The sequence below is a fragment of the Dromaius novaehollandiae genome, chromosome Z (assembly GCF_036370855.1).
Source record: "Dromaius novaehollandiae isolate bDroNov1 chromosome Z, bDroNov1.hap1, whole genome shotgun sequence".
In the NCBI taxonomy this organism is placed as follows: Eukaryota; Metazoa; Chordata; class Aves; order Casuariiformes; family Dromaiidae; genus Dromaius; species Dromaius novaehollandiae.
The window spans coordinates 31,936,838-31,955,370 of record NC_088132.1 but is presented as its reverse complement, the minus strand read 5'-3'; the positions used below and the strand labels follow the sequence as shown (position 1 = coordinate 31,955,370).

At 37.0% G+C, this 18,533-nt stretch overlaps 1 long non-coding RNA gene across 2 annotated transcripts in view; it reads right to left on the bottom strand.

Moving 5' to 3' along the window:
* Positions 1-280: 280 nt before the first annotated feature.
* The window catches only part of LOC135324687 (uncharacterized), a 97,749-nt gene continuing 79,496 nt past the window's right edge, over positions 281-18,533 (bottom strand). The window contains exons 3-4 of one of the 2 annotated variants that reach the window (XR_010385985.1): positions 11,987-12,051; positions 281-486 (exon numbers count right to left, since the gene is read on the bottom strand). This is a non-coding gene — a long non-coding RNA (uncharacterized LOC135324687). Of the gene's footprint in view, positions 487-7,449; positions 10,250-11,986; positions 12,052-18,533 lie in introns of those variants that run through there. The other variant, XR_010385984.1, reaches the window with a different exon arrangement.

Below are 18,533 nucleotides of genomic sequence, written 5' to 3'. Positions count from 1 at the left end.
TAACATCATTAACTTTACAAGTAGTCTATCATTTGCGACTAGCAGTTAGCCATTTCTTAAGTTGTATTATCACATGCAAAGTGGGAAAATACAAGCAATCTAGGAAAAAATGATACTGCTAAGAAAATGCCCTTTTTTAGGCTCTTTACTATATGCTACTAAAAATCATTAGAGAAAACATGCAATACTGTGTGACATGAATTTGTAAATATCATTTTTTAATGAAGGATTAAAAAAAACCTTTAGAACCAATGATATTGAATTTGCTTTATTTATAATTTTATATAGCCATAATACATACGGTTATGTATTTCTGTGTTGTCTTGTGTTTTGGAAATGTGTAAAAGCAGCAGAAGAAAGTGTATACACAAAGTTTATGTAAAGAATGAATGGGAACCAAAGCTTATCCTTGACAATCTCAATAACTGCAGCAGAAGTCTTAAATTGCAACACCTCTTGAAATCGAAGAATTCCTCACCAATACACCTGCAAGAAATAAAATCAGCTTTCTGTCATTGAAATTCAAACTTCACAAGACATCTGTATGCTGGAAAATCATGGATATATTCACAAACAGCCAACTTGGAATTAAGCTAAAAGTTTCACTGCTCTGGTAAAGGTACGAAAACAACACAAGGAAAGAGGGTAGCACAAAAGTCCCATCTTACCTCGATAAGCTACTTCACTTGCACATAAAAGTAAGGTGTATTTCCACAAGCAGGAAAAAAGAAAGAATAATTAAGTGTTCACTGGGCTAGAGAGATTAAGCACATGAAATGGAAGTCAGGACATCTGCAGACCATCTTATGCTCTGCAGGCCTGAACCCAAATCTCATGTGTTCTCACAGAGAGCTGGAGCAGCTGGCCATTACAGGGATCTCATGGAACTTTTTTAAAGCTTTGTTTACATCAAAAATGAGGATGAGGAAGAGAGAGGAATTAAAACTGTGCAAAGAAACTCTGCACAAAAGAGCTATTCCAGTTCAAATTTATATTTAAGTGACAAATGGGCTTTGTATTCGCACTGTGCTTAGGGACTACACATCACCACATCTCACCTTATCGCCACAGTGGGAGTAATTGAATCTACTATCACTACAAAAAATTAAAATCTTATTTAATATAGTCAGAGTACTTATTTGACACTCAGGAACTACAGAATACAGTATACTGCTATTAAACTCTCTATTCGGAGTTTGGTCCACCCAGCTCCCCAGCAAACACCAGCATGTTCAACTAAAAGCTGGAGATGTAGATGGAAAAACAGACACATTATCTGAAAACACAATAGTCTCCTTCACTATATAAAATATCACTATGTAGACTTTCTTGATTTAGTAGTTTGCTTTTTTTTTTTTTTTTTTTTTTTTGAAGTCTGCACCAGTATCTTACAATGCTTATTTTTAAACTTTAATTAGATTTAAACTACACCATTTTTGGCATTTAAAAAACAGATGCTTTTTCTGCTTAGGAAATAAAGTAAGAAGATTCTCCAGAATCCGAAATAGAAAATAACTCATCATTCCTAAAAAACTACAAATCTAGTAATAAACCACTGATTTAAATACCTACTACTTGATGTTGTTAAGAGACTGGCTGTCATAACCTGTATAGAAAGCATTCAACTTTTTTTTAAGTTCTGTATATGACTACCAAAGCACTATTGGGTCCTGCCATTCTATTTTCTTTAAGGGATACATGCAGATGAAGTATCTGTTAATCAAAAATCGCTGACCAGAGTAGATGGTGTTAGTCTGAAATCACACAATCATTCTCAAAACTTCTATACACTGACTACAGAGAAGACTTCAGTGTTTTGATTACCTGAATAATAATGTTTCTTCTCCTAAACTCAGCCTCTGAAATCCCTATATGTTTCAAGTAGAAAAAGAGTAGATACTATCCAGTTTCAAATTTCTTATTTTGAAGTGCCTAATTCTTGTATCTATATACAAGATAGATATATATAGATATATATACATACACACACATGAACAAAAGTGAAATTTGTCACATGTTTCAATAATTTGAATTTCATCATTGATCTGCAGGTGAAATGAGGGGAAAACAGAGAAAAGGAAAAGTGAAAAAACCCAGAGACATCAGTTTACAAGATTGCAAAAGTTATCTCCATTGTTTTTTCCTATCACATTAAAATGACAAGCTTACTTACTCATCCTAAACACAGTCTTCCATTGTCATTCAACTACGTCAGAATTTTTCACAGTTCAGAGAATTCACATCAGTTCAAAATTTGTAAAGCTGAAATGTTGTCTTAGTAAACTGTAAGTGAGCACTATATGTAAGAGTCAGAAGAAATTAGTGTACTATAGTTCAGAACCACCATGTTCAAATGCCTGGTCTTTCCCAACATAGGAAAAAAATCCACATACGTACTTGAGGTCAAAGCTATCTAATAACATTATTTAATTCTTGCTTCTGAAACCTTTCTCCGTTTCAAAAATACTATGAAAATATTATTTTGAGTAAAGAACTCTCTATCAGTGTAACCCATATGTCATACAAAAAAAGAATTTAAGTTATTACCTCAAGTTGGAACCGAAAGAAACTGTTGTGATGAGAAACCTGTTTTTTTAAAGAAAACAAAATATCCCTTCCTGAAAGAAATCAATACAAACATAATCAGACCCTTTATCTGGGTTATCACAATATCTCACTGAAAGTACACAGCTTCCTGAAGTGCAATCATTTGTTCAGCTGTCTCCTCCAAAATAAAAAATAAAAATCGGATGGGGGAGAGGAGGTCACTGCATTTTTAAATTTCTAGAAGTGCATGGATACTGTATAATACTAAAGTGCAAATATTCTCAAATTAAAATTCAGACTTTGATTCCTGAAAAAAACTATGTAGTAACAAGACTATTCTCTGATAAGTGGCTTATCACAAAAATTCATTTATTATTCACTCCAGTAAAACTAATTACAATTCATTTATTGGCTGCATCTATCAATATAATTAATACTTGATTTAGCATAAGTTAATAAATATGTAAATGAAAAGTCACCAAACCAAAGCAGGGCAAAAAAAAGGATGTTAACAGCACTCCAGCTCCTTTGGTGTTTTACAAATATGCTAACATTTACAGTTCAGAAACATCACTATCTTCCTGTTCATAGTGACCTGTCCTTGTTTGCAGCTTTCATTAGTACATCCAGATGTATGCACACGATGATTTTAGACCAAATCAATACATCTGCATGGATGGAAATGGAAAAATACTGGAGAAATGGGGATTCACTGTCCTCCCTCTATGAATTACAGAGAGAAATATCTTTATTTGAACATGTGATCTGTCATAACAAATCAAAATGCTATCAGGTCTTTCGTTACATAAACTTAGACGTTCCTAAAACATCAAAAGCGTATCTTCACCTTTGGACTGCCAACCAGATAAATGGCCATTCTGATTATTCACAGTCACTGTATTCTGGAAGAATTACTGGTGATAACTTAAAGATAAGAAAAAAAATCTTGCCACTTTTATCAACAGGATTTTTATCATTCTGAATAAAGTGTCATGTAAAAAGAAATAAGGAATAGAGATACTTCCTGTCTCAAAGCAGGAAGTCGGAAGCACGTAGCAGCAAGTCAAAGGACGGTTCCTTAGGCTTACGAGCAAGCGTCTGAATAAGGGGAACTCCAAAAATACAGAAAGGGAAACACTCCAGAGAGGAAAATCTCAGCGAACCCAAAAATTACTCCACAAAATTATTCTCGAGAAAGGGTAAATCAGGTGGGTATCACTGTGGTATCACAGGGACAAGAAGTCAAGTTTAAAGGCACTTGTCCAATGTTCACTCAACTCTAGGTATATGTACATATATATAACAATAGCACAGTAGGTGCTATCAAGAGGCTCTTTTCTATTTTTACAAAATTACTTTATCATTATTTATATGTGTGGATAGTACACAGGTTGTGGAAGACATCCTTCCTGTTTCATGTTGGCCACAACATCTGCCACTTGATACCAACTAAATACAATGAGGTAATAGATGTAAGATTGGATTATTTAAATCCTACTCATTCATAATTTCTTCATTAAATTAAGGCAGGGAGTAACTGGGTTAGCTAATGCCTACATTAATGTTACTCAAAGCTTCATATCATAAAACTGTGAAGTTTCATTCTCTGCAACCAGAAAGACAGTAAGTATGCCAAAGACTGTGCTAAAGCCAAAAGGTTGTCATAATGACACTCTGGTTGACCCGACCAGCACAGAATGGTCTCTAGCAGGAAAACTTTACCGCCCTTATTTTTCATATCTATCTCTGTCCTGTGAGCTTTCTGAACTCAGTTTAGACGTGGGTTTCAGACAAATCCCACCCACCTTTCATGTAAGCAGTATTGGGGCCCTGCTAAAAAAGAACTCAGCTTTCTTTCTTTTGCATAGTAGACACCATATACAGGGGCAAACGCTTAATAGGGGCAAACTCCCCCCCCCCCCAAATAGGGGGTTTCTGTGCCCAGCCCTAAATATGCTTTAAAATTCAGCACAGACATGAGATAAACACCTTGAATTTGGCACCCAAACATTAAAGCATCAGGCATTACCTGACAGTTTGAAAGCATTGCCTTTTCTCTCACTGGGCAATGACTCTCCATCTGCAAATTAGAGAGCTACTAGTTTCAGTCTCGAAGGAGACTTAGGAAGACATGTTCATTAACGTTTGTTAAGTAATCAGAGGTTTTGCTGATGAGAATCATGCAAAAAAGATCCTGAGGAAACTAATAAGGTTCAGTATTCCTATGGTATACAACAAATAAGTAGAGCCACATACTGAATAATGGCAATCAAAGCAAATATTGAACATCTTTCTCATAATGCAGGAGTTTGGCTGAAAATACAGCATGTGACAGAGTAATAAAGAATCCAAGATCATACTTAAGTCATTACAGAAGGTAAGCTGACACGTCCTTCTTGTTAAATACTTGATATTGCAATATTAATAGCCTTCCTTTTGTGGTGTACATTTTGCAAATAAAAGCACAGATGTAATGCATTAGAACATGTATATTACAGACAACCTTACATGCTAGCTCCCAGAGAGTACGTATCATCACCTCACTAATGTGCGGAGCCGAGTCTTTACTTCAAACTGAAGCACATTTTGCTTTGAGCTATGGAAAACCTAGGTCCGCGCTCATCCAAAACAGCAGCCCTTTCATAAGCATTACATGTATACTTTAGGCAACCTGTTTAATTAGTTGGTCTCACCTGTATGTGTAATGAATGGCTAAGCCTAGGAAGCACCTCAAAGACACCTAGTTAAGTAGCAATATCGAAACACAGCCCAGCACAGACATTGGGTAACAGAAGCATGTGCCTTTCAGGCTGTGTGCAAAGACTGTGCCTTGGCACAACTATTTCAAACTGCTAAGGCATTGCAAGAGCAAAAAAAACAGAAACACAGTGACACGTAACGTCAGATTCAGTCTTTAGTCAAATAATGAACTTCTATTTTTGGAGTGTAATTTTCAAAGTTTCATTCCATCTTTGTTTGAGGACTCATGGCTAAGATTCCATCTGGCACACAGAAATTTTATTCCTTTGTTATTCCTCTTGAATTATATGGCCTATGATTGCCAGTGAAATCATTATAAGAACTGAAAAATAGCTTCACCATGTCTCATTATACCAAACAAAAAAGCATTGTAAAAACCCATACTGTTGTGTTATTGGATCATTACTGCAGTATACGTTCAACTCATGAACGCCGCTTATTCAACAATATGATTAGACCGATACGTGATCCTGCATTGACTTACTACCAGAGGAAGGCTGCTGAAGGGCTGTATGACAGCAAATCTTAATTCTAGTCATTACATTAACAAAGCTGTCCACAAGTGACTGTTGTCTATACTTTACCCTTAAATTTTTTCTATTTCCTATTAACGTATTTATTTTTATGTAATACACTAGGATAGAGGATGTCTCGTTAAAAAACTGAATTTCACAGACTTCAGTAAATGTTCTACCAGTAACTAACAAAGACCAACAAATTCAAATAAAAATATTTCAATTATGCTCTTTCTGCTGTGCTGTCTATGGCAAATTCCAGAGGATCAGGAATTATATAAACAGCAATGAATTTGTTGACAGAGCTTTTTGACCCAGGAGACATAACTGTGTTTGCCCTTCAAATTCTCTCGTGGTTGATTAATGCAACAAACTAAGGACTCTCAAAAAGGATCTCGTCTTTGCTAATTAAATATAATGTTAAAGTGTTGCCAGTAGCCTGTTCCATGATTGCTTAGTTAAGCCAGATTTCTGACAGATCCGTTCTAACACAAACTGAGTTAAAAAGGAGTTACAGGGCTTGCACATGCCCAGGATCCCAAGGAACGTGAATTTGCTTTCTGTTCACTTCTGAATGCTATCTCTTCTTCATCAGAGAGGAAGCAATTCTGGAAACGAACAAACACAACGCACAAACATAGCAATACTCTTACAGAAACGATGGCAAAAGGATGCAAACAGAAAGTTCAGCCACACAAGATGCTTCTTAGTACATTTCTAACTCATCATGCACACAGTTCTCAGTTCTAACTGAGAAGGTATTAAAAAAAAAAAAAAAAGGGGGAGGGGGGGAACCTACTAAAAAAAAAAAAAAAGACATGAAATAAAATCAAACACTTGTAAGAAGTCTGTGGCCAGTTCGGCATTCTGAACCAGCTCACCGTATGAAGGCGCTTGCACAAATGCTTGTGCAAGGGCTGGATGGGAACACGCAGAGAATGACGCAGAGAGAGGCAGAAACACAGCAGGTCCAGTAGGGATTTCTGGCCTAAAGAAAAGGCACATGCTGCATTTATATTAGTCTATCTCTATATCTCCTGTTCGAGCAGCTCTTCTCTCTCTAAATTATTAAATATTCAGATGGCCAGAAAGAGGAAGCCTCATGTGGTAATATAATCATCTGAACAGTTATCCAGTGTTTGGGAATCCCAGTTAATGACCTAAATCCAACCCTACATAGAGGTGAGCGTTTCGGCTGTTCAGCACCAGCTGTTCTGGAGACAGAGTCTCTCCTGACAGGAAATTCCATGCTGGGAAAAACCTTCCTGCCCAAAGGTTTGTCAAAACACTAGCAAACTGCCAAGAAAAAGAAACAGAATTCAACAAATCGGCATTTTCCTACCAAAAGCAGAAGTTTTACAGATGTAAAAATCACAATCAATGACTGTAGCAACCAGGTGAAACAAAAGAAATCAAATATAAACTACCATGTAGATGAAGATTATTCATCTGTCAGGTACTACAAGCCAGGCAAGGGGGAACCTTCATCACTCAAGTAACTCAGTTTGAAGTCATGTCAGATGGCCTAAGTCATTGTACTGGCACAGCACAAAGCAACCAGACTGCATTGCAGAGCTTCTTCCCAGAAAGCATCATGCACCATAATCATCAAGGCTGCAGCAACAGGTAGTGAATGACATTTTATTATCCTTGGAGTTCACTGATACAAGCAAAATATATAGCTTAGGTATTTTACAAACATAGCCACTGAGAAAAAAGATAGTTGAATAAACACTAATTGAGTAAAAACATTGAGTAAAAACTAATAAAACAAAACTGCAAAACTAAAATCCATCAAACCACACAACAATACAAGTTTTACTGGAAGCTGACAGCTCCAACAGAATATGCTCAGCAAAACATCACACTGCCTAGTTAGAGAAACAATCTAACTGTTCCCAAGACTAATCTCCACGTAAACTTGAGATATTGGGACTGAAAGTCTTCCTTATTTTAGGAAGACAAAGACTTTACGGTTGTACCTCTAGCCAATGAGATACTCATCTTGAGCAGCATTTCATACAGAATATCAAATTTGACAGGAAATATCTCTTTATGGCACAAAGTCCAGCCAAGATGAACAGAACTTGAAAGCACAGCAGTGGGGGGGAAAAAAGCTGTCTCCTATGGGTAATATCAATGTTTGTCCAGAAAATTACATCTCCAGGTTGATTAAGCAATAGCAAGGCAAAATAATAAACTGACTTTAAGGATATTAAAGACGTACACATATTTGGAAAGCAAATTACAGCCACAGGAATCAGTGCGCATGAAATGGAGAACTGTAAAATAAACAAGTCTTTCCAAATATTCCAACAGCATTATTTGTAACACATTCATGTAGAAACTGAACATTCAAAAACACCCAAGAGATTTAGTAATATAAGTGCCATTAACATTCAGTTCAATTGCTTCTCCTAAGTCCCTTACTGATTTTGAAAATCTTCTGTGTAGATAATTAATCACTTTGTATTGTCATTCTACAGGGCTCTACACTAATGGTTTTTTTTAATTTTTTTTTTTTAAACTGTCAGTTGCATATAGTCAGAGGAAGTGATTGTCCAGTTTAGTTATTTCGGTACTCAAGTAAACTGCTATCAGAGTAGCATAACAGCAGACAATACTGTTTTTACAAAACATTCAGAAATAAAATATTGTATTGGAAAAATAAAGAACCAGTTGCCACGTTCCTCCTTTTTGGCATGCAAGTCTTCCACACCATCTGATAAATATTTTGTGATAAAAAAATGGAAGTAGAAAGTGCTACCCAATAAAACATAGATATGTAGTTAGCTACTCACTTCAGCCTCTGAAGAGGCTTCTTAATGTGACTGTGATTGAAAGAGCTCTTCCAAGTATGAATGTTTTGCTAATATCAGCGAAATGGTGTTATTTTGCATCTCAGCAGCACAAGTACTTTGCTGAAAACAAAACAACTTTCTGAGAATTTTTTTAAGTCAACATCGCATCTAAACTCAACAGCTGTCACCTGCTAAGGACGTAATAAAGTACTTCAAATTATGAAAGGCTAGGAAGATACAAATACGTGATATGTGCTGGTAAATGCAGACCACCTTCTGGCTGTATCTCCTGGGAGAAAGGTGCAATGACTAATGTTATACATACAATTTTATATCAAAATCTTAGGAATCAAGACATCTTAATAATCTGTTCTTAATCTTGCTATTTTTCCTTTCATCGACTACAACCTCCCTTAGATTTTGGTCCAGATTCAAAAGATACTGAGATACCAGTGAAGTGAATCCAGTGAATTTCAGGTGATTTTTGACACGTGAATGTCTGAATCCAGACCCTTTTCTCATTTTTATTCCTCTGGAAGAAACCCAAACTCCCCTTTCTTTTGGTGTTCTGTATCATCTACTCCAATTCTCTTGAGCAGGAAAAGTCAGACTCAATTGCTATTAACAGCTTCTCTGACACTCAGAACCTTACTGGGCCTGCTCTGCACCCACAAATATACCGGGGAAATAGCTTGACTTTTCTACACACTAAACTATTCAAAAACTTCAAGGCTGTCTCAAATACGAGCTGTTACTGTTAAAACAAAATGTGAATCTTTTCAGAGGTACAAAAGACAAAGAAATTCAACAGATCATATAACCTCTATGGCAGCACCTGGAGTTGAAAAGGCTGTGGGGTTTTGTTGTTGGAGTTTTCTGCAGTTGTTTTTAAACAAACTTCTTTTCTGGGTTTAATCTTTTATGCAATCATTAAAATTGTATTCACAGACACAAGATCTGTAATCAGTTTTGTTTTTCTAAGTAAAGAACTTTTTAAGGCTTGTGTTTAACTACAGCATATGAAAGGATCAAAAGAATGAAATTTGACAACTGTCCAAAAATTATTTTTGATGCTCTCTTTGTCTTTTTGCTCTGATAAATAGCCTCAGATGATATTTGATTGACAATACTAAGTGAGCACATCTGGGCTACCATTCACTGCAGCATTTTGAATTAGAATTTTACTTAGTGATGACAAGATTGGATAATTCTATAATTCTTCAAATGGAACCATTATTTGCACAATCTTGCATAACATACTGGTGATGAGTTACAATTACTGCATAGGCTCAAAAACCCATTACCCAGCAGCTTCTGGGTAACATCCAACCAGACTTGAACAGATATGCACACTTAAGGGTTTTTTTTTTTTCAGTTGCTTCCATGGGGAAAAACAAAAACTTGCAGAAAAGCTGTAAACAACATAGCCATGAGATACACAAAATGTTCTAAAAGAAAAGGTTTGCAGCTGTGAAAGCAGTTGTAGGTACAAAGTCTTTCTTCTGGATACATCATTTTTGATGTTAATTTTAGAGCTCGCAGTGTCTTTGATACCATCTCCCCACGGACATCTTCAAATTGCCTAGCAGCCCTCTGTGATTGTCTTTTCTGGAAGTGCTGCATCACCTGAAGATGACGACACATGCTTAACACAAAGAGGGTACAGAATAATGATTTCAAAGGCAATGTTTTGAACACGGCAATACTGCAGTGATGAATCACAAGATGATGTAGGCTGCTTAATGCCAGCCCACACGTTTTTGAAACAGTACCTGAATCTTAGCAGATGAATTAAAAAAAAAGAAGTCTCTCTTCTTGTATAATGGTCAGCCCTCTACAGTGGACATATGCTAACAGTTGAACGGTTTGGAAGAAAATCTGAATTTCATGGTGTAATCCCACTGACTTCACTGGTACTGAGAATTTCTTCAATATTAAACATTATTTTTAACCAATATTTAGGAAACTGATTAAGGATGGTGACTCAGTGTAAGTTAATGGAAACTGCAGGATACAATAAATCTGCTACAGCTTAGAGAGCATTAGCATATTACAAGAAATGTGACATCCCTATTGGATAACACTCATCTAAGGCAAGCTGTCTGTTTAAGACTATAGCCCCAAAGTTAGAATTTCAAATTAGGATCAGTTGAGTTATTCATTATTTGAATAGGTAAACTTAACTTGGGGGGCGGGGGCAATCTTCAGTTCCTAGAAAACAGACCATGATCAGTAATAAAACAAGATAACATTCTAATAGCAGATCTCAATGACCGAGCCAATCTGTATTTCTGTGGTACAGTCAAAGCTGAAACTGCATGCTTGCTTTTCCAGACTATCAGTGCTGTGAAAACCAGTATTTCAGCTTCATTCTAAATACCTTCCTGCTGAAGCCATAAAAATTTATTCAAGGCTCCTGTGGATACTTTAGCAGAGATAGGCAGTCAGTGGCAGGGACATCAAGATAGACACTTTTACAAGCTATTATACTTTTTTCAAAGTCACAGGTCCATTACCGTAAGTGCATCCATGCAGGTTTAATAGGGCCTGCTCCATCAACAAAGATACATTTCCAGCACCAATTTTATGATATCAAGTTTTAATGAGTCACCACCCTACTTTGGATGTGGTTGTGGCACTCATGGGAGAAGGTGAAACTCACCTTCATCTCATTCATTCAGCAACAGTGATTGCATTCCACTAACAACTCACATTCTTTTCTTCTCAAGAACAGGCATATACTTTAAATACACCCAGGCACACAGATTGTTGATGCAAATACTGCCCGATATGTGTTCACAGTCACAAAGGCACATAGACATGCATCAGCTTTCGCTTTTATATTTTTTTTACTGCTGCAAAAAGTCTGATGTCTCCCTTCAGCAGGTGTGGTACTATGACTTCTTAAATCACCTTGTGTTTAAAGTGAGCTTGACAAAAATATTTTTCATAGCTCAACAGAATAGTAAAATGAACATATTCTTCCATCTTACTCACCCCTATATACATCATGGAGACACCTGAAATGATGTTGCATGGAGAAATGAGCATGCTGAGGGAGAATTATTTATTTGATAGCATTGTAGGGCTCTGTTCTTTATGTTTCCTTTTCATGGACAATTTTTCTCCGTGGAGCAGTTTGCAAACTGGACTCAAAGTAATGATGGACAAATTTCAAATTCAGGGTTTGAATTCAGATAGCTATCTTAAATGTGCTTTTACTGATGCCAGTTCTTTGAATAAATTTCCTTCTGTAGCTCACCTACACAAGGTCAGTATATACAACATATATTGAAAAACACAGTCTGGAATCATTACTGTTGTCTAGCTCGGTGAAACCTTTGAAGCTGGAGCAACGCTCACCTATATTTTTTGCCAAATCTCTTCCATTCAGGTCTAAGTGACATTTCTTATTCACAAATTTTCTCCTGTAAAATGAAAACAAGGTAGAAACCCATAAGAATATTAGCTTCCATGGCAACTCTCCCCCAACTATAATGTCTATAGTGTTTTCTTACAAAGAAATATGCCAAGTTCTGATTTGTTTAGCTATTTATTTTTCTAGCACTTTATTTCTAAGTACAGCATAATAAACTAGAAAGACTATATGACCCAAGAAAAAGCATTCAGACAGATTTATCTGTTTAGGAGCCTGTTAGTTTGCTTTTTTAAATCCCTACATGTTAGAGATGCTGCAGGTGAGATAAAAGGAGAACTCACTCACATGCATATGATCCGTATTGACATGAACAGTATACGTGACATTACTGTAGATGAAATCATACTTATGAATATGATGGTTTTTTTCCAACAAACAATTAAATAAAACAAAAATTTGTAGGTTTTACAAGGTATTAAGACTTTTCTAGGGAGACCATTAAATGTTACACAATAGATCACTTTGATAGTCACAGTTTCCTTCAAACTTGTGTTTACTTTGCATGTGTGTGAGAAAACCTACATAGAATGCAAACTAGAAAGAAAATAAACACAAAAATACATGTTTTTAAGTAAATTAGCAACTTGTGCTATAATATACATGCATACCAAATGGAAGTATATAATAAAGTAACTGATGCATTTGATTTTCTGAATGGAAATGAGCCAGTAAGACTCATCATTAGCTAACTGTACAAATATAGGAAACAAAACCTTCAAAAACTGCCTGGGTAATATAAAATGATCTGACAATTAGAGTATAGAAAAACATTAATTTATTTCTTGATCTATTCTACTTATTTAGCAAGCACTTCATCTCATGGAGGTATTTTTAAATTATTTATTTCCTAGAACTCCAGTGCTATGACCACCAGCCAGGTGATCTCAGAAGTTAAGAGATACCTGGGAATGCAGCTAGTTTGAGGTATACTTGAGTTTTCTGTATTTGTGTCATTGAATGTAACATATTTAAAAAACACTCAGGTTTGCAAGGGAAAGAAGAGATCGGAAATTTATCATCAGGTATAAAACAGTATAAATTCTTACTACCCTACAAAAATGCATATATTTGTTTAGCTAAACTTTACAGGACGCCAGGTATTTAGTCCTGATCCAGTTCCCAAAAGGAATTTAAGCAGTTCTTGATGTCTTCACAAAGGACCAATTTTTCTGTAGCAGAATGGATGTGCATGTGCCCCAGCATATCTAATGAGCACCTAGCAAAAATGTTATTTCACTTGCATACATGTAAGTGAGAACAAGATAGTTATGTCAGACTTAAAACAGCAAAGATGAATCAGAATTTAGCTAGTTTAGTTAATTCCAGTGGCACTTGTATTCATATGCATACTAAGCACAGAACTGACACTTCAAAGTAACAACATCAATCCACTGAAGAAAAGGTAAACAGGTAGTCTCTGACTGACAGCAAGGAACTCTTTGAACAGCAGATGCTATACAAACAATCTGCACAATGCGTGCCGCACTTTCAGTTAACTATTTCGCTGAACTAAAAACTCCTTTCCTTTCAGGGTGAGCTTACAAGCCATTTATTCTTATGTGTGATCCCTCACTAGTTTTTTGATACCTTGACAGGACAACTGAAAATTATAACTAATAATAACAGGGTATACTAAAGACGGTAGGAATACTTTGTTCTTCCTTCCAGTTGTTTTACACTATTTGGAGGTAAGTACATTTACCTAACTACAGCTAATGCAAATTGCTAAAGTTCTAAGGAGTATAGTGGATTTGCCCTGGTTTATGACAACAGCCTCTGGACCATTTCATAATGTCAAAGATTTAATTGCCAGAAACACACACGTCCACGAACCAGTACCTCCTCCTGGATGTTCCCATGGGCTGGAGGCTTTAGCAAGGTGGAAGGATGTAGGGGTGTCACTATTTTGTTACGTAGGGATAAAGAGAGAATGCTCTTTTCATCCACAGAAAAATACTCACTGAAAAAAAGAAAATGTCAGGTGGATCCATTAAAATGGATTATTTTCATGGCAAAAAAAATCTAAAATATAGCTGTATTTTACAGGCTGTAAAATAAAGACCGAAAATCTTATCAAAGAATAACAAGAAGTTAACAGTCAGAATCCCTAGAGTGTGCCTAAGTGTTGGATCGCAATGTTCATGCAAACGCATGACATTAAAAGCTCCCATTCTTTTCAAACAGATGCACTTTTTAATAGGTTTTAACACACTGAGTTTCAGGGAAGAAAAAGCAACCTGCCCTCTCTGGGCAACCTGTTCCAACATTCAACCACCATCACTATAAAGAAGCATTCAAGTCGCATTTCCTGTGTTTCAGTTTGTGCCCACTGCCTCTCATCCTGTCACTGAGCACCCCCGAGAAGAATGTGGCCCCAACCTCTTTACACCCTCCCATCAGACATTTATAAACATTGGTAAGATCTGCCTGAGCCTTCCCTTCTACAGGCTGAACAGGTCAGCTCTCTCAGCCTTTCCTCACATGAGAGATGCTCCAGTCCCTTAATGATCTTCCTGACCCTTCGGTGGACTCACTCCAGTATGTCCACATCTCTCTTGTACTGGGGAGCCCAGCACTGGACCCAGATGTGTCTTATCAGTGCTGAATGGAGGGGAAGGATCACCTCCCTTGAGCTGCTGGCACTGCTCTACCTAACACAGTCCAGGACACTGGGCGCCTACGAGGGCACGTTGCTAACCCATAGTCAGCTTGCAGTCCACCAGGACCCCCAGGCCCTTCTCTGCAAAGTTATGTTCAGTGATGTGCTAATTCTGTGCATAGTCTGCGCTAAGATGGACACACTGCCATAAGAATTTAACATGTTTGATTAGATACCTACTATGTACTGTTATTTGAACACTAGCATAATAGCTCCTCTTCCCTAAGATCTGAAGTTCAAATTTTCCAGGAACGATTCTGCTGAAAACCCTAGGCTATCCCCTTTCCAGATCCTTAGGGCCAACACACCCGAGAATTCAATCCTCGTGAACTAGGTTTCAACAAACTAGAAGTTAACGTTTCTCTATGTAATGGATATTTTCTTCTTGATTGGACTGAACTGTTAAACAGTACTTTTAAAACCACACTACTGATTTACTCAAATTATTCACAAACTCAATCCTATAATCTTTGTGCAATTAAAAGTGTTATTAAAACCACTGTAAGACAAATGTACAATGAACAAACTTCAGATCTACAAAAAAGAAATGCATTCCTTAATTCTATCTAAGGCAACATACACGGAGACATTTGATAAAGCCAAGCCAGATTTACCTCCAAGCCTGTTTAACAAAAGGTACATGATTAGAAAGAGCAAGCACGATAAGCTCTAACATTAGCTTTGTCCTCTCTCCCATCTATTTTCTATTACCCTGCCAGTACTAAAATGTTGACAAAAATACAATAGGAAGCACGTACACATTTCTATTATGCCATAGGCTACCTGCCATTTCATTCTGGCCTGAATAGACTATCATGCCATAGGCTATGTATCATTTCATTTTGGCTCAAACAGTTTTGTTGGATGCAAATTTTCACCTCATTTTTTCCAGCAGTGCAAGTCAATCATTAGATGCCTTCTCACCTCTAGAATCGTGACCCGAGTTTTGGAGAGGTGAGAGGACTGTTGAGTTTTCTATTTTCTCTTCCTGATGTGGAAATAAAAACCATGTAAGATTTCTCTTAACATTATTCTGTCACTTCAGATTCAGATGGTAGAGCAGCATATTTAAAAGAGCTACAGTTTAAGAATACAGAAAAAAAAAACTACATAATCTTCACATAGATTCATTTCAGGGTCAACTTGGTTAACATGGGTAATCCACCTCACCCTACTATTAATTGTGGTATATATATTTTTCTTCATCTTACAAGATATTATTGGTGATGACATTTACATGTTTTCACTAGTAAGGCTATATGCCCTGCACTGTGACTTGTGACACATTCTGGGTTTTGCTTTTCACTGTTCTTTATATAGACTAATTCACCATAACATGAATTTCAGCAAGGCATTGATCTGCCTTCCCTTTCTGTGTTGCCCCATATCATATGCCAGTAATGGTGAGGAGTTTGTCACTGATTTAGACCGAATTTTCTGTTGCCACTACACCATTGGAAGAATTTAGCCTCCATTTAAGATTTTCTACCCAGCCACTCTGGTTTGAAAGATGTGACACACTGTCTAATTCTCTACTCTGACAAATGCATGCTAATAATCTTGTGTCAGAGATGACTGCTGCTTAGGAAAAAACTGCTTTCCTTTGCCCCAACCATGGATGTTTCAAGAATCTTTAATTCTCACATATGTTTGCATGAGATCAATTAGAGTTTTGTCAGTTTTATGCTGACAAGCAACATCTCCAGTGCCACAAAACCATTTGGCAGAAAAAGCTGGGTATGACAGTGTTTTGACTGGTTTACATTCTGATAACTGAGATATCAGTGTTTTTAAGTGAAGACTGGCTTTTGCAAGGAGCTGTTTGGGGACCAGGGGTGGAGAATGACTAGAAAACAAAGCTACTCAATGGTATTCCACAAAGATGTAAAGAGACAATTATGATGACTTTATTTCTTCCAAATAAGGGATTGTCTAGAGTTGCATTTCATAACATTCAAGAATAGCTGTCAAATGACAAATCACAGAAAGGTTTTACTAGCCCCTGGCAGTTTAGGTACAAATTTTCACCTTAAAGTATACCAACCTTGTTGTAATCTGCTTAAGTTTGCACAGTGCATACTTTCGATTTCTGCAGATAGCTCAAATTTCTTTTGTACCAGAATGTCTCTTTCGGGAAGACATTAAAGCTTCAGTTAAACATTTCAGGAAATGGACAATATTTAATGTAATGTAAGTGCTAGAGTTAAAGCACTGCAAATGCAAGTAAGCACATGCTCTTGTGGAAAAATTCCCTGAAGCGAATGCTTACAACAATGACATACAGGAGTCAGCGGCTCACCAGAAAGCGTGACAGATGCTAAGGAGGTCCATTGCAACCTGAAAAAAAATTGCTTAAAGTAAAGTAAGAAGGAATTTCTTCATTCAGACTTTATCTGTTTTCAGTCTCAGGGCGGGGGGAGGAAGGGCTCATTTGCCTTTTAAAAAAAAAAAAAAGAAATGATTCTCCAGCTACAAGGCCATATTCCTAATGAAAGTTTTAGTTCACTGAAAAACAAAAATTATCACTCCTTTTTTCTTCCAGGTATGAATATGCTAAAGTTTTTTCTTTAATATAAAATACAAATTCCAAGGCTCCTTCTGATAAATACAAAGCCAAAATGACTCATTTACAAAAGAACAACAACAAAAACAACCCACACAGCTGTTTTCTAAAGAGGTTAAAATATGCTTCCATTAATGAACAATTCTCTTTCTACTACCAGCATCTTTTCTGAGAAATGCATTTAAAAGTGCTCCCAAGGGAGAAGACTAGACTACTTAGCTTCTCTTTAGAGAAAGAAAACAAATACAGCAAAGACCATGGGAAGACCAGCTGGCCTTCATTCAACTGTTCTTTAATCCCCTCCACAAAAAAGGTCTAATAAATTTGGAAAATTTGCCTGACTGCAGCGTCAGTGTTTCTGAAAGCCCTGGGAGTCAACCACGCAACGCACAACACTTTTCTCCAAGAGCACACGCTCGGCCGAGGGAGGGAGCGATAGCCCTGAAAAGCTTTACTCACTCTGGTTTGGATGTCAGAGGATGACTATGAGTTGCTTTTTCTGCTGTCCCCATCAGAATGGGAGACTGGGTCAATCCAGTGATTCGATCAGTCAAGCCTAACCTACGATTTTATGCTTGAACTACCCATAGTAGTTACACTTTTTTCCTCCCTTCCAGAACTTGTTCTAAAGCAGCAGGCAAGGAGGTGGGGGAGAAGGAAAGAAAAAGAAACATTTCAGAGATTAAGAAAACAGGCAGGTAATGCTTTAGATTTTCAGTTTGATTCCAATGTAATTAGCTGACTTCATGTCTAAATATTATTACTACAGCTGACAACTACGTACACATGGTAAGCATTTTCAAGGAGCCTTGCAGCTCAGACTAAAAACGAGACAAAGGAACGCGCACAGATCCCACAGGCACCTACAAACAAAACAGATCAGGCAATTAAGGAACCATTCCTCCTCTCTTTCTTCGGCCACCTTAGTGGAAGCTATAAGACTACCATCTCCTTAAGGTTGGGGTTATTCTTCCCCAGTTTCCTCAGTTTGAAGACTCTCATAATTCCCTGTTCAATTTTTCTCTTTAATAAGGTGTTTGTCTTTTCAAAGACAAACTGACAGCAGAGTTCGCCCTGCGTCTGCCACTTCTGATGCAGATTAACCTACTTCAGATGCACTCAGGGCCTTTCCACTCTGGAACTGAACTCAAGGAAGCGATGGTGCAGAGGTGCCCTGCTTACACTAAAACAAACTCACTCTTCCCTTCTCAGAGACTAGTGGGACTCAACCTATCCTTTCCAGCCAAAA